Source organism: Monodon monoceros, unplaced genomic scaffold, assembly GCF_005190385.1.
Source record: "Monodon monoceros isolate NGI ecotype Baffin Bay Population unplaced genomic scaffold, NGI_Narwhal_1 Super_Scaffold_14, whole genome shotgun sequence".
Classification (NCBI taxonomy): domain Eukaryota; kingdom Metazoa; phylum Chordata; class Mammalia; order Artiodactyla; family Monodontidae; genus Monodon; species Monodon monoceros.
The window spans coordinates 47246829-47264287 of record NW_021703770.1 but is presented as its reverse complement, the minus strand read 5'-3'; the positions used below and the strand labels follow the sequence as shown (position 1 = coordinate 47264287).

The window sequence follows — 17459 nt, the reverse complement described above, 5'->3', positions numbered from 1 at the left end:
TTCTCTTTCTAGTCTCAGTGTAAGAACTATGTCTGTACCTCTGCATTAAATCTCAACCAATCCTGACTTCTCAGAGATCTTGTCGTAGTAATCATTGTCTTTTCTGTGACGTCAGCTGCTTGCTGCCTGAAAGCATGTTCAAGTCTCTTCTGTCTTCAAAAACAAACCTACGTACGCCTCCCTTTAAGGCTGTATCTCTTTTCCTGTACAATCATACATCTGAACAGAGGTTTCTGGCTCTTCATTTACTTCTGAAGCCTCTGGCCTCTGGGCCCCTACCACTGCATTAAAATTGCTCTTGCTAAAGGCCTGGTAACATCCGTACAGTCCAGTAAACAGTTTTCTCTTTTTACTGATCTTACTGGGGTGCTTGGTGGGCCTAGCCACTCTTCTTTTCCTTGAAATTCTTTTTTGAAGCTTTCTTCAACCCTGTGCATGGTCTTCATCTACCGTTCAGCCTTTCAGTACTGCTCTTCCCTGCTAATTGTATGCAGTAGGCCTTTCCTGGATGAAGGACCACCTGTCGCAGCAAGTGGCTTCAGTTCACTTTTGAACTCTGCTTACCTTTACCTCCAGTATCTATTTTCTGAGGTCTGTTTCAGTCAGTCAGTAATACTTTTGGGGGGGCCTTCCCTCGGCCAGGCTTTTAGCCTGGGTTCTGGGAATAAATAAGATGGAGTTGCTGCCCTTGGAGGTCGGCATGGGGTTGGAGACAGAAGTAAGAGGTTAAGATAACTGAACGTAAATCATTGAGAATGATAAAATAGGGTGAGGTGGTAGAGTTGAAGGAGTGAGGCTTTGGCTGTGCCTGGGCTGAATAGAGATTCTTTCTGAACGGGTCATACTTGAGTGGAGCCCTAAGGCTGAGAAGGTAGCCAAGGGACTGTCAGATGGAGAGTGAAAACAGAGGTCTCTCAGCAGCACAAGGTATTCAGGTTAGGGATGGCAGGAATGCCAGTGAGAGAGAAAAGAGGGGAGGAGAGAGGTATGAAATGTAGGGGCAGCAGGTCACGTGGGGCCATGTATGAGTTTGGATTTATTGTAGTTATAAAAGGAGAGAACATTGGGTGTGAAACAGTTTTTGTGACACGTACTGTTTTGGAAAGCCCACTCTGACCACTGGTAGAGGATGGATGTGGTGTGGGAGCAGGGAGACCATGTGCCTGTAGTTTAGATGAGCATTTATGAAGCTTGGAGAAGAGGGTTGTGTTGGGGATGTTGAGAAGTACTCTCCCTTGCTTTTATCCCTGCATCTGACTAGTCCACCAGTTATAGGTTCTGGTCCTTAATATCTCTGCTTCTTCCTCTATCTCAGGCCATTTCCAGCCTAGCCCACTTTCAGGCTACCCTCAGGACACTGTTACAGCAGTTTTTCCGAAATGTAAGTGTGTTCCTTCCCTGCTGAACATGCATTGTCTCTCTGTGGCTTTCTTAGTGCTCCTCATGGTGCAGCTTCCTTCTGCTTTAAGCTTTCATCTCTTGCAGCTCGCTCTCCACATGCTTCCCTGAGCAAGAACTACTTGTGTTTTTGCTGCCCATATTGGTGGTCTCACTTCTCTGAGCACAGAAGGTCTCGATCGCACTTCTTTCCTCTCATGTTTACAGCGCTATGCAGGAGTCCTCCACAACTCATGTCAACTGTTACCATCTCTCAGAAGCCTTTCCTGACACCTCTTCACCTGTCCCACAAAATCTGATTTAGATGCTTCTTTTCTGTACTATGGCAGTATTCTCTGCATGGCCCTGTCAGTGAGCTTGAAGCTGCTGATTTCCTTGTCTGTTTCCACTGCTAAATTATAGACTCACTGAGGGCAAAGAGCATATCTTAGATCATTTTTGTATTCCTAGTGTTTAACACACTACCTGAAAACATGCCTAGTAGATATATATGCTGAATGACTTAAATCAGAAAAAGTGTTAAAAGAAGTGCCTGTTATCTACTTTGTTTATTGATCAGGTCTTTTTTGCCCCATGGTAAATTGATTCTCTTTTACTGGGAAGATTAGAGGCTTGAGTCAGGATTTCATAGGGAGTGCATGGAGGCCCAGTCTGTTTATTGAGTGAATCCTTGTCTGGTGGTGCAGAGAGGTCCAGGAGAGAATGGGTGTGAGGTGGCCACTGTTTGGTCATGGAAGAGGAGGGCAGATAATTTCAGTAGAGAGGTGAGGCGGCAACTAAATTGCACGGGTGGAGGAGTGAGTAGGAGGTGAAAAAGAAGGTTGGCTTTTCTTTCTTTCTTTCTTTTTTTTAATTTCTCGTTTTGTCTTCTTGTTGTTTTTTAATAATACACAAACCCAAAGTCTGTTTGGTGGCCAAAAAGAAGAGGGTATAAATGTGGGGAGGGAGTATATCTTAGGAGGTGAAAGTTGTGTAGGTACTCGGTCACTTTGGAAAGTAGGAGGGTATACTTCATTTTCAGAGACTTATACTAGGACACGGTTATGTAGTATATTTTTATAAGAATCTCCATCAGAAATTATTTAAAATAAGGTAGATGGCATGAGTGTCTCAGAAGGTTGAAGTGTTAGGTTTCTAAGTAACTTCCGTATTCAGAAAAATTAGCTGATAAAATTGCAATATAGTAAGACTGTGTTTTTCTATAAATGCTTTATTTTTCATTCTCATATTTAATATTGTTTTTTCATGTTATATTCTTAATAATTTAGCATTTATACAGCACTTTATAATTCACAAACTGCTTATATGATACTAATTTCTTCTAAGACATCTGCTGCTGAGAGAGGTTAAGTTACTTGTCCAAGGTCATGTCAATTTATTTATTTATTTGTTTTTATTTTTTTTGCGGTACGCGGGCCTCTCACTGTTGTGGCCTTTCCCGTTGCGGCCTCTCCCGTTGCGGAGCACAGGCTCCGGACGCGCAGGTTCAGCGGCCATGGCTCACGGGCCCAGCCGCTCTGCAGCATGTGGGATCTTCCCGGACCGGGGCACGAACCCGTGTCCCCTGTATCGGCAGGCGGACTCTCAACCACTGCGCCACCAGGGAAGCCCCCAATGTCAATTTATTTATTAAGCATTTGTGTGCCAGGGAGTTTTCTTAGCGATTTGTCAATATTAACTCATTTAATTCTCTTAATAACTCTGTGAGGTAGGTACTGTTGTCTTTGTGTTTTTTTTTTTTTTTTTTTTTGCGATACGCGGGCCTCTCCCTGTTGTGGCCTCTCCCATTGTGGAGCACAGGCTCTGGACGCGCAGGCTCAGTGGCCATGGCTCACGGGCCCAGCCACTCCGCAGCATGTGGGATCTTCCTGGACCCGGGCATGAACCCGTGTCCCCTGCATTGGCAGGCGGACTCTCAACCACTGTGCCACCTGGGAAGCCCGTCTTTGTCATTTTATAGATATAAAAACTGAGGCACTGGGACTTCCCTGGTGGCACAGTGCTTAAGAATCTGCCTGCCGATGCAGGGGACACGGGTTCGAGCCCTGGTCCGGGAAGATCCCACATGCCACGGAGCAACTAAGCCCGTGCGCCACAACTACTGAGCCTGTGTGCTGCAACTACGGAAGCCCATGCGCCTAGAGCCCGTGGTCTGCAACGAAGAGTAACCCCCTGCTCGCCCAACTAGAGAAAGCCCATGTGCGGCAATGAAGACCCAACGCAGCCAAAAAATAAATAAAATTAGAAAAAAAGCAACAAACAAACAAAAAAAACCTGAGGCACTGTGGGGTAAAGGAGCTTGCCAGTAGTGGAACTGGGATTTGAACCCAGGCAGTCTGGCTGCAGAATTTACTCTCTCAGCCACTGTTATGCTGCCTCTTAGTAAATGTGGGAGCAGAAGTTCAAATCCAGATTCACACTGGACCCTGGCACATGATGGTTTCTTCTTTTCAATTATTTGTTTCTACCCCCACCCCACCTGTCAGCCAGGCTGCAGATCTTCTATAAGCAAAAGCTTACTTGTTGACAGGATCTGACTTGAGTTTCTTGTAATTTCTAACATTACTAGATATTGAGAGTTTTATATTAACTTTGCAGTAAATGTAATTTTTAAAAATCTGCCAGCCTCTGACTTGGAAAAGAGCAAAAACCAGTACTTCTGTCAGCTCAGAATAGAAGTATCTTTGATATTTGATCTCCAGACTGGCCTTTACTTTGGTATGTTGTAGTTACTGCTAGCTTAGCCTCCAGTCGTCTGTCCAAAGTCTATTATTAATTATTTATTGCTTTTCTGGGAAGGAATTTGCGTTCTGTATGGACAAGAAGACCTTGTAAATTTTGCTGGCTTGAAGTTCACATGAAACACGTTTTATTTGAAAGCGTGGGTTGTTAGTTTTGCTTTGGGTAGGTAATTGTAACTATTATTAATTGGGGGCAAACACCTTGATAGGAAAATCAGAGCAAGTTAAGTTGCTCTGATTGTGTTTTGTGCTGTGACTGGAGCCTTACTGTGATGGAAAGCTGTTTTAAGGCAAAGAACTAGGTAGAATTTAAAGTACCCAGAATGAAGAATTACCTTGGTTAGAATTTACGAGAATGAGGAAGAGAACTGAGTAAGTAGTTTGACCAGCTATTGGATGTGAATTTTTAGTGAATAAATAAATTGCAGGAAATAAACTAGGAAATAAATTGCAGGGAATTAATGGGCAGCGGGTATAAGGGTGTGTGCCATGATAATTTGAGGAGGCATAAGGTTAAATTCAGCAAGGTTTTTGACTGTTACAGCAAGGGGCATGCAGTAACAATACAAATGTTTGTAGATTTGAGAAAGGAAAAGAAATTTGTTTTAATTGTGTAACTGATAGTTTAGGAGCAGATTGATTACACAGAACAATTTTGAGAGCAAGGTGGTCACATAGTTTGGAAATGGTTAAAATTGGCAGTTAAAAGGGAATCTATAGATGGATCAAGATTTAGTGCTTAAAAAATAAAAATTGTGATGTGTATGGTGCATTTCAGTGTAAAATTATTTTGCTTATTAGCTTGAGGTGGCAGCAGATACATATATATATTTTTTTTAATTAATTAATTAATTTTTGGCTGTGTTAGGTCTTCATTTATGTGCGAGGGCTTTATCTAGTTGTGGCGAGCGGGGGCCAGCCACTCTTTATCACGATGCGCGGGCCTGTCACTATCGCGGCCTCTCTTGTTGTGGAGCACAGGCTGCAGACGCGCAGGCTCAGTAGTTGTGGCTCACGGGCCTAGTTGCTCCGCAGCATGTGGGATCTTTCCAGACCAGGGCTCGAACCCGTGTCCCCTGCATTGGCAGGCAGATTCTCAACCACTGCACCACCAGGGAAGCCCAGATACATATATTAATGAGAGGCAAATTTTGAGACAAGTTAACTATAAAGCAGACTTTCCATGTAATTGTTTGAGAGGAATAACACTTAAAACTAAATAATATGATTGATTATAAACTCATCGGACACAAGAAAGTGAGATAGGTAAAGACTAGGAAGAGAATGAACTTACGAAAGGGGAGACATGAGATACAGCTGAAAAAGAAAAGTCAAGGAAAGAGGCCTAGATTTGTGTTGCTGGAAAAGTACAGGTAAAAATTGGAAGATGATTGAAAACAGAACCAGAAGGCTTGGGGAAAATTCATATATTTATTTACCTCCTCTGGTTGAAAATCCGAAACTGGGTGGGGATAAATAATAAGAGTTGGATATTAATACTGACTTAGGAAATTTGGTATTTTGAAGATAAATACATTTTCCTCATAAAAAATACTTCCTGTGTTCTTCCCATAAACTGACATATATTGTGCACTAAAAGGAACTTTGAAATTTACTGAAAGTGCAGAAAGATGGAAGAGAGAAAGTTGTGGTTATTAGATCCTATGATTAGATAGGCATTTTTCATATATATATATATATTTTTTTTGCTCTACGCGGGCCTCTCACTGTTGTGGCCTCTCCCGTTGCGGAGCACAGGCTCCGGATGCGCAGGCTCAGCGGCCATGGCTCATGGGCCCAGCCGCTCCGCGGCATGTGGGATCTTCCCGGACCGGGTCATGAACCCGTGTCCCCTGCATCGGCAGGCGGACTCTCGACCACTGTGCCACCAGGGAAGCCTAGATAGGCATTTTCACATGAAAATAAACACCCAGACTGTAGATGGAGGATAAAAAGTACCTGTGGATGCCTGTCTTCATTTGTCCTTTGTCTGGTAGGTAATGCAAGTGCTCTTCAAGTCACTGGAATGGCACAGTTTAAAAGTGTTATTCCTTTTCACCCAGTGGCACTTGTAAATTATCAGGAGGGTAAAATTCCTAGGTTTTGTATTAAGAGGATTAATCAGTGAAGTTTATACAGAGAGGTCAGTGTGGACAAGTAAACTTTTTAAGAAATCACCTAGCTTCTATCCCAAACAATTAAAAGTATGTATTGAGACCTTAACACCAAGTTTATTTGAAGGTAGAGGAAAAGGCACAGTGGTTGAGAGATCCTGGTAAGAAAAGCCCCATGGGAGATAGAGTAGGAATTAAAAATAATGTTAATGTTACAGTATTAAAATTTGAAATGGTTGTACTTAGCCTACTTCCTTGAGATGGGAATGTGAAAATTTGGAACTGAGAAGTGCTATGCAGGCATAAACTAGGGATGGTATCGCCACTAGGTGCTACTAGGACAGAGGAGAGCTGGGGGGACTGAAGGCAGACAGAATCTGAAGAGAGAGCGCAGTGCTGGAGATAACTGCTCGGAGATGCCGAGCAGAGTAGCGCCTGCCAGTCCAGTGTGGGGTCATCCCTGCTAGTCAGTGGAATGGAAGTGCGCAAGATACAGTGTTGGCACAGAAGCAGAGACTGGAGTGAGGGTGACTGCATGAGGTGAGGAAGAGCAGTTGGACTCAGTGTTTGGAGGCTACGCAGGAAGTTGGAAGTGTCTTCAAATCCGTAGGATACCAGAGTGGTGATTATTTGGAGAGTTTGGTAAAAGTAAACAATTCTGAAGTTTAAAGGCATTGGGTATTGAGAAAATTTTTGCTCCTTCCTCTTCCCTTCTCCCTACATGTAGTCCCCAGGGTTGTGAAACTGAGGCCTAATGATGAGTAGTCCCTATAAAATTGATTTTTCATTTCTGAATATTTAGGTCATACAGAAATTGTGAAGTCTAACAGAATTATGCTTTATTATAACAGGATTCCACTAGAAAAATACCCTTGAGATACATCCAAAAAGCTGTCTATGCAGTTAGAGCCATTACATTGTTTACTAAGGTTACCCTTAGTAAAAGATCTCAGTGTGCCCAGAAATGAGAGGTTCCCAAGAAGCAGAACTCAAAACCTAGATGGTCCTGTGCAAATCAGAATGAGTTGTTTACTGTCCTGTTTTATAAATTCATTGAAATGATCAACAGTATATTTTTATAAATGATCTCTATATAGAAGTAATATTCTTTTATTGTTTAAAATTAAATCCCCTGTTTTGTAGTTTATTCTTTTTTCAAGGGGTAAGTTTTTGGTACTTTTTTTTTTTTTTTTTTTGGCTACGTCGGGTCTTAGTTGAGGCACGCGGGATCTTCATTATGGTGAGCAGGCTCTTTGTTGCAGTGCGTGGGCTTCTCTCTAGTTGTGGCACGCGGGCTGCAGAGCGTGGGGGCTCGCTAGTTGTGGCACACGGGCTCTAGAGTGGGCGGGCTCAGTAGTTGTGGCATGCGGGCTTAGTTGCCCCGTAGCATGTGGGATCTTAGTTCCCCGACCAGGGATCAAACCCACGTCCCCTGCATTGGAAGGTGGACTCTTAACCACTGGACCACCAGGGAAGTCCCTAGTTTATGATTTTATGAAATACTTATTTTCTACTTTAGAGTTGTTGAATCTTGGATATTTTAGGGAGAGGGAGGCTTTGTTCATCTATCTTTATCTTTGCCACACTCACTGAATTTTAAATTTTGTGCTGTTGTCTAAATGGAGGCTTTCTAACCTTTCAAGTTCCACATTCATTGGACTAAACTTCTTTAGCAACTGGTATGTACCATCCTGTCTTGTTACTGAGATGTTACCTGTGTATTAATATCATCTTTAAAACTAGAGTACCCGTATGGAAACGGGGGCTTTGTCTTGTACCATTTTTGTGTCCTTGCTATACCCACTTTACAGACTAGGCAGTCAGTATGTTTATTAATTGATCCAGGCAGATAGGTATATGATGATATTTCTCTGTCTTTTCCAATCTTTAATGCTATGCGTAGTATGCAAAATGGATCAGATCTTTTGATATTTTTTAAAAAATTTTGCTTCTGACTTAAGAATGACATCATGAAGTAAGCAGACAATTAAGATGTACCTTCTAAGTGAGGAGTTGATAGGTCTGTAACCTTGGAGGACTGGAAATGTATTTTATTATCTACATTCAGGACTCTTACTCTGTTCTTTGCAGTTGAATAATAATGAACCCATATTCAACTTTGTGGCATTTTTAAAGGGTTGAGCTGGACATAATCAGCTTACGTATAACTGTCCATATCCTCTGGGCATAGGTTATGACCTAAATTCATTTGGATGAATAACCAATTCACTTTAAAGTTTGTTAAAACTCAGGCTTTGTTTTTTCTTTTGTCACACTTGGTCACACAGCTGTTAAGTGGCAGAATTGGAAATGAAATTCAAGTAGTCTAACTGCAGAATTGGCTCTTGAAAACTTTGAGCCATATTGTCTCCTACAATTTGCTTCACTTCTGTTCCCTATCCTGGTTATGGCTCCATCACCCACCCAGATAGTGAAGTGGGAAATTTCGGTTGTTCAGAATCCTTCTTCTTTCTAAGCCTCAGCTATCCCATAATCATCTGTCAGAGATCTTATACATATGCTGAGTTTTTTCCTTCACATTACCAGTGCTCTGGTTCAGATAAACTGATTTTTTTTTTTTTTTTTTTTTTTTCTGTACGCGGGCCTCTTACTGTTGTGGCCTCTCCCGTTGCGGAGCACAGGCTCCGGACGCGCAGGCTCAGCGGCCATGGCTCACGGGCCCAGCTGCTCCGCGGCATGTGGGATCTTCCCGGACTGGGGCACGAACCCGTGTCCCCTGCATCGGCAGGTGCACTCTCTACCACTGCGCCACCAGGGAGGCCCTAAACTGATTATTTTAAATCTAGACCCTTGCTACCAAAGTTATTCTTCTAAAATGCAGTTCTTGCTGTGGAAACCTATCAGTGTCTATCAGTTACCTTCAGGATAAGCTTTAAACTACTGTGCTTGGTATATTTTAGATACCATATGAACTATCCCATAGGATTCTATACAGTTTAGATTACCGTTTGCCTGTTGGCCTCATCACTTTGCACCAACCTTACCAATAGTTCTCCAGCGCTCCATACTTTCCATAATTCTTTCTTGAAGAATTATACTTTAAGACACAGTTCATTCAAAGATTACCTTCTCTGTGAACCTTTTCCTGATTCCTGTAGGTTGGATTATCCATTTCTCTTGTGAACCTCAGATGTACTAGTTGACATTTTGCATCTATTTTAGTAACTGTCACACTGAAAGCTGTTTGTTTGTTTATAGGTTGTCTCCTCACTAGACTATGAGCTCCTTGAAAGAAGGAATCGTGTCTTACTCATCTTTCTATCTCCAGTATCTAGAACAGTTCCTGGTACAAAGTAAGTGATTAACAACTTTATTTAACTAAGACTATATTTAGGAGTTAAACTCCATACATGCTGACAGTTAATTATACCTATGTAGACTGAGAAATACATTGTCATAAAAAATATGGTTATAGATCTTTAACACTTCTGAGCCACAGTTTCCTCATCTATAAGATGGAAATAGTACCTCCCTACTCATATAGTGTTATCATAATGCTCAGATAAAAGAATATATAGATATGGAAGCAACCTAAGTGTCCATCAGCAGATGAGTGGATTAAGAAGATATGGCATAGGGCTTCCCTGGTGGCACAGTGGTTGAGAGTCCGCCTGCCGATGCAGGGGACACGGGTTCGTGCCCCGGTCCGGGAAGATCCCACATGCTGCGGAGCGGCTGGGCCTGTGAGCCATGGCCGCTGAGCCTGCGCGTCCAGAGCCTGTGCTCCGCAACGGGCGAGGCCACAACAGTGAGAGGCCCATGTACCGCAAAAAAAAAAAAAGAAGATATGGCATATAAATACAGTGGAATATTTTATGCAGCCATAAAAAAGAATGAAATTTTGCCATTTGTAGCAACGGATGGACTTGAAGGGTAATATGCTAAGTGAAATAAGTCAGACAGAGAAAGACATGCTGTATGATATCACTTATATGTGGAATTAAAAAATACAACAAACTAGTGAGTATAACAAAAAAGAAACAGACTCGTAGAGAACAAACTAGTGGTTACTGTTGTTAAGAGGGAAGGGGGAGGGGCAATGTAGGGGCAGGGGATTGATTAAGAGGTATAAACTATTATGTATAAAATAAGCTACAAGGATATATTTGTACAAACTGGGAATACAGCCAATATTTTATGATAACTATAAATGGAGTATAATCTTTAAAAATTATGAGTCACTACACTGTACACCTGTAACATATAATATTGTGCATCAACTATACTTCAATAAAAAATTATCACATTAAAAAAAGAATGTATGTAACAGTACATTACATGTATTTTAAGTGCCATAACATCTTTGTTATTAAATGAAGTGTGAACTAATTGCATGTTGAAGTAGATGATTTTGTTTGCTGTGTATCTTCCCTTTTAAGGCAAAATAGCACCATTTTTGAAGGATCTTTATCATTTGCAGTTTAAATTTGCAGTTATTGGTGACTGGAGGCATGCAGTCTTGAGTCTGAGGGTTGGTTTATATAAGACAAAGGGAGAAGTAGCTTGGAGGTGAGAATCTGGGCACAGAAAAAGTTTTGAGCTGTTAGAGCAAACAATCTTTTGCTTAGTTGGCATTTTCCCAGTCTGCACGGCATTTTAAACTTTACAATTCTTTTTATGTACCTTATTCTCAACCTCAGCAATTACCTTTCTGTCTAATTCACTAATAAAGTCCCTCAATTTTCTTTTAATCTACCTCCAAATGAATTCTTATCTTCACTTATCCTTAGGTCCGTCATTTACTGTTCAGAGGAAGAAGGGCCTTTTTCGTGGAAGACTAATTACACATCATCTGTATGAAAGCTCTAGCTTTTCTTTCTTTTTCTTAGGCTGCAGACATACTCCCTTACCACCACATTTGATGAATTAGTGCTCTACACTTTCCTGTATCTACTTCCTTGCCTTCCATGCATTCTTTACATTTTTAAAAATTCTGTAATTTGAACATGCCAATTCCAGATTATATGTAACATATGGAATTTAATAATAGAAACAAACATTTGGGAACCAACCATTCGACTTAGAACTAGGTCAGTACTAACACAGTTAAAGGGCTACCTGTGAGTAGTACCTCTGTAACCCCATAATCCTGTCTTTCCCCAACCCCTGAAGTAACTGCTATTTTGAATTTTTTTTTAATTTCTTTTTTAAAAATAGTATTACCACAAATATAGTTCTTTGTTTTGAGTTTAATGTTTTGTTTGAGTCTTTTTAAAGCTTGCACAAATGGTATTTTATTATAGAGAAATGTCTATAAATCTTTATACATTTCAAAGAAAACATTCAACCATCATAAATAATAGAAAAATCTCAGAATGCATATTCATATTTATGACAAGAAAATAATCATGGAGACTTATTTTTGTACTGTGTGGATATTGTTGTACCATATATGAAAGAAAGCTCCTTATTCAGAGTGTAGCAGGTGTATTTCCACACACTAATTTCTTGAGTTTGGCAGAAGTGTTTCAGTTAGATTGATAGTGTACTCCTTGGAGGAGTCACAGCTTGTCATTTGGTTGCCCTTTGGACCTCAGCAGTTCTTCAGTGGGCTTCATTCAATTGTTTATTGATAGTATAAGCTTTTGAGACTCAGGATCCACAATGCCCCCATGTTTCTGGATTTTTTTTCAATCATGGAATCATGGCATTTTCAAAAGAAATGCATAGCAAAAGACGAGGCCATGATAACCGCCAGAAGAATACATTTCTTTCTTCTTTGTCATTAGGAGTTGGAAGCATTTCTTGATGCTCAATGTAGAACGTAGAACGTTAAATCTTGGAGGTGGGACTAAGAGAGAGGAAGATGTTAATACCTAGAACTCCTGTTTGTCTTTTTTCATTTACTATTGTGTTTCTAAGATACATTCATGTTGTTGCTTACAGCTATAGTCCATTCATTCTCACTACTTTTCCATTGTGTGTTAGCCTAATTCTTTTAACCATTGTTCTACCAGTGGACATTTGAGCATTTTTGTTGTTGTTATTATGAAGAATGCTTATACTTGGCACACAAGTACAAAAATTTTTATAGTATGTATCTAGAATTGCTTATTGAAGGACATGCAAATGTTCAACTTTACATAATAATGCCAAATTGTTTTCCAACAATTTTACCAAATTTAACACCTACCAGCAGGACTTTACCAATTTAAACACCTAGTAGCAGTGTGTAAGAGCCACCACTGCTCCATTTTTTTTGTTGTTGTTGTTGTCGTTATTTGGTACTGTCAAAACTCCTAGTTATTACCATTCTAGTGAGTTTGAAAATAATATCTCATGTGGTCTTAGCTAGTATTTCTCTGATGAATAATGAGATTGTATATCTTTTAAAATACTTATTGGCCAAACAAGTTTCCTGTGTATAAAATTTCTGTTCAGGTTTTTTTGCCCATTTGCTTCCTGTGTTTTTATTTTTTGTGTTTATTTGAGGTTCTTAAGTAGTTTAAATAATAATCTTTAATCAGTTTTAAGTTTTGTAAATATCTCCCAGTTTGTGGCTTGTCTTTTAGGTTTTTTTTTTTATGATTTATGGTAAACAGAAGTTCTCAGTTTCCACATAGTTAAAATACTCATTCTTTTCTTCTTTGGTTAGTATGCTTGTTTAAGAAATCTTTCCTTCTGGGAGGACACAAAACAACAGTTTTCTGCTGTAATTTCTTAAAGTTTTAAAGTTTGCCTTTCATATAATATCACTAGTCCATCTTGAATTGATTTTGTATATGATGTGAGGTAGAGATCCAGTTTAATTCTTTCCATATTGATAATATCAGGACCATTTAATTGTCCCTCCTTTCCCACAGATCTGCATTGCTACATCTGTTACCTGAGTATGTCCTTAGATACTTGGTCTTTTGGGGGACTCTTTATGTTGTTTCATTCTATTTACCCTTCTTCAGTCTTGCCAGGCATTTATTTGTTTTAGTGTTTTCTAAGAACAATGATTTTGTTGATCCTTTCTGTTACCTTTTTTCTACTTCATTAGTTTCTGTTCTTTATTATCTCCTACATTCTTTGGATTTACTCGTGATTATCTTTCTAACTTAACAGACTGGCCTGTCAACTCATTCATTTTCAGCCTTTCTTCTTTTCCTAGTATAAGTCATTAAGGCTATAGATTTGCCTCTAAGTATAACTTTTACTGTATTCCGAAAATGTTTGTATGTGGTATTTTTATCATTTAGTTTTTAGTATTTTTAGAAAAATTTCCAATGTGGTTTCTGATGACTCATGAAATATTTAGAAGTGTTATTATTTTCTATTTGTATTTTAAAAATTTATCTTACATTATTGATTTTTAACTTAATTGCATTTTGATCAGAGCCTGGGAACAGTATGATACATATTCTTTGAAATTTAGTGACATTTTCCTTATCTCCCAGTGTGTGTATTATTTTTCTGTATGTCTCATGTATACTTAGAAGAATGTTTATTTTCTAGTAACTGGGTGTAAGGTTCTGTTAATTAAATCCTGCTTGTTAATCATTTTGTTTTTATTTATTTATTCAATTTTTTTTTTAATTGGGGTATAGTTGCTTTACAGTGTTGTGCTAGCTCCTGCTGCACAGCAAAGTGAACCAGCCATATGTATACACATATCCCCTCCCTTTTGGATTTCCTTCCCATTCAGGTCACCACAGAGCACCGAGTAGAATTCCCCGTGCTATACAGCAGTTCCTCACTAGATAATCTATTTCATACCCAGCGGTTTATATACGTCAATCCCAATCTCCCAATTCATCCCACCCCGCATTTCCCCTGCTAGTGTCCACACCTTAATTCTCTTCATCATGTCTCTATTTCTGCTTTGCAAATAGTTTCATCTGTTTTGGTCCACTTGATCCATGGAAAATTAGTGTGTGTTGAAATCGCCCAAGGCAGTGGTCAATTTGTCAGTTTCTTTCTGTGGTTCTAACAATCTTTGGAGGCTTTTCTCCCCCCAGGAGATGGTGAATTTTATTTTGCCTTGTATGGATAGAGATTTGATTTGCTTAGAAATGTTCCATGGTAAAGAGAGACTAGGAGAAAGCACAGTATGTAGAATTCTATTTTAATTTTCACTGTCAACTGGGAGAGCAGCATACTCACAGTACTGAGCTCAGAGGCTGGATTCTTCAGGGTTCTTTGGCTCAGCTGCAGATTGGAGTTCTTGATCCTTGTTATGTTTCCTTTCAGACTTCTTCCATTAGTCTTTGTTCCTTCATCTCTTGGTCCATGCTTGAGTTCCCACTTTCACCTTTTGGGACACTCACCAAATCTGTTTTATTTTCATCTTTCCAGGTTGATTCTTCCTGAGGTGTTGAGCTGGAGTGACTTTTCCTCCATCACTTGTAGGGGATTGCTGCTCTATGTTTGAGCTCTGAGATCAAGCAGAAAGATTAGCACTTCACTTCACCCAAGCATTCTCTGTTGATGGAGGGGCCAGCATTACCTTTAGTAGCTAATCAGGTTTGGGAAGCTTAGAAGTTGGAGAGTGACAGTCTTTTGCCTTAGTGAGTATTTCATTTTCCAGAGACATCTCACTCTCTCTCCTTCATGCATCCCCGACTGACTTCTGGCAGATGTGGCAAGGTCCCAATCTGAGATGACGCACTTCCTGTCCTTGACCATTACTGTTCTAAATATTCTTCACTCTGCCAATTTGGGTGTCTCTCCTGAGGCTGTCATTCTAGTTTTGGTTCATCGAACTGATGCTGTGATTTCTCCCTTTCCTTCTGTAGCTGGTCTTCTACTTGCTGTCTCACAGGTGGGTCAGCAGGCTTTGCTGCTCCAAAGATGGAAGCTGCTTGACTAAACTGGGAAGTACCAGCAGAGGAGTCATCTTCCTTAGGAGTACTCTGAGGCTTTAGATTCAGTTTGGGTCTCTGGGAGGGTCCTCTATCATCACACCTGTAATCATCTGGAGAGCAGTTGTCTTTCGTGCTCCACGACTGAATGTCCTGTCTATCCATCTTCCCAGTGGTCCTGCTTCCTCTGTAGTCGTCATCCCTATAGTACCCACTACGACTTGTATTTCTGCCATTGTTTATCCTGAAGTCATAGCCTCTACCATGGTCTCTGCTGCCTTAGTCATGATAGCAGCCCTGGCCTCCGTAGTGATCACAGTGTTTGCCTTCAAAGCTCTCTTCACCTCTCCTAGGTGGATAGTCAAATCCAAGCTGTCTATGGCAGGACAGTTCCTCCAGTCTGTATCGATTTTGTGAGAAAGCTGATTTCTTTTTCAGCCAAAAGAATGATCATCCTTGTCTTTCTCCCGTGCTTGATTAGCAGTGTCCCCTGGAATTCTGTTACCTAGAGATTTTTTTATTGAGGTTGAGGACACAGAGCAGGGACTCCAGGTTCTCAAACTCAGCATTATTGAAACCTTTCAACCTCTCTGGATTACTGGGTTCGCATGGTAAATACACTGCACTGATACTTAATCCTCTAAAATTCCTTAATGGAGACTTCGGTCTATCACAAGTTGGGTTCCCCAGAAAAGCAGTGTAGGGTGGCAGATGGGGAAATGGCTCTGGTTCCCAGGCAGCCTGTGGAGCAGTGGGCAGGATGTATTGGTTAGTTGCAGGTGCCTTATACATGTTGTCATCCTAACTGTGCCAAGTGCTTGAAACATCCTCCAGATCATCTGTTCTATCAGTCCAGCTGACTGGTTTGGGGATATAGATGCTGCTTCCACCAGTGTTACTACCATCCTCAGCCTGTAAGCCTGTTAGGGAGATAGGGTTCCCATTCTTCTTGGCTCAGGTCACTTTGCTGGGCTAGGGGAAAGAACCAAAACGAGGCTTTTTTTCTTTTTTTTTTTTTAAGCGTGCAAATTTGGAGTTTTATTTCTACTTACTAGGTTGGATCTTGTATCATTTTCTTTGTTCTCCCTAATAATGCTCTTTTTCTGCTATTATAACTAATCCCAGCTTTCTTTTTGTTTATATTTGCCTAATATGTCCTTTTCCATATTTTTGCTTTCATCCAATCAGCATCTTTATTTTGTAGGTGTCTCTTGTGTTACTTTTGAATTTGTCCGTATACATTTATTGTGATTATTTCTATATTTGAACTCTCTTTGTGCTTTCTGATAGTCCGGGTTGCTTTATGCATTTTTTTTTCTTTTCTAGCCTTTTTTTGGGAATTGATTTTTTTTTTTTAATTGTATTCTCTTCTCTACTAGTTTGGAAATTACACTCACTTATTTCTATTCTTTTATGATTACCCTTGAAATTCTGCTGGCATACTCTTAATATATAGGCTAAAGTTAAACCAGATCATAATCCCTCTGCTGGACAATGCAAGAATTTACATCATCAACTCCTATCCTCTCTCTTCCTACCCTGCTCCTCCATTATATGCTTCTGTTCCTTATTCCATATTTGAACGGTTTATACGGGTTTTATTTAAATACCATAATAAGATGTTATTGTCATTTTATTCAGACAATGTTTATTTAGATTTATTTGTATGCTTACTAATTTCTTTACTCGTCTTTTCCTTCTTGCACCTCAGATCATCCTTGTGGGTAATTTTACTCTTTTATGAAACATGTCCTTTAGATTTTGTTGAAGTAAAGGTCTGCTGCCGGTAAACTCTCTTTTGGTTTATCTGGCAAAGTCTTAATGCCTTCTGTGTCCCAGAGAGAGTTTTAGTGGTTGAATAATTTTTGTCTCAGTTCTTTGCACATAGATGCTTGTTCTACCTTTTGTGCTTCCATTGCTGCTGTTGAGAATTCTGCTATCACTTTACTCTCTTCTTTTATATGTAATCACTTTTCTCTCTGGCTGCTTTTAACATGCTCTCTTTTGGTGTTCTGCAGATTGACTGCTTTGTGTCCAAATGTGAATGTCTTTATGTTTATCCTGCCTCTTTTATATATATTGTATTTCTTAGAATTGTGAATAAATGTTTTTCATGGCTCCAGAAAATTAAGTCATTTTCTCTCCTGGTATGACCTCCTCTTTCTTCATTTTCTGAGATTATGAGTAGAAATATATTTCAGGTCACGTTTTATCTTTCACGTCTTTTAACTTCTTTTTCATATTTTCAAGCTGTTTATTTCAGCATTACTTCTAAATGATTTTTTTAGGTTTATGTTCAAGTTTACTGATTCTTAAGTTCTGTCTAATCTGAATAAACTATGGATTTTAATTAATAATAATATATTGATATTGGTTCATTGATTATGACAAGTGTAGCA

General features: G+C 39.8%; 1 protein-coding gene and 1 pseudogene across 5 annotated transcripts in view; one reads left to right on the top strand and one right to left on the bottom strand.

Annotated features, from left to right (window-relative positions):
• Positions 1-17459, top strand: part of WWP1 (WW domain containing E3 ubiquitin protein ligase 1) — a 116789-nt gene that overhangs the window by 15541 nt on the left and 83789 nt on the right. For 3 of the 5 annotated variants that reach the window (XM_029222516.1, XM_029222518.1, XM_029222517.1), the window contains one exon: positions 9473-9567. The exons of 1 other annotated variant lie outside the window; for it this stretch is intronic. The gene's annotated coding sequence lies outside the window, so the exon portion shown is untranslated. Of the gene's footprint in view, positions 1-9472; positions 9568-17459 lie in introns of those variants that run through there. One more of the 5 variants, XM_029222519.1, reaches the window with a different exon arrangement.
• Positions 14373-16976, bottom strand: LOC114895337 (annotated as a pseudogene).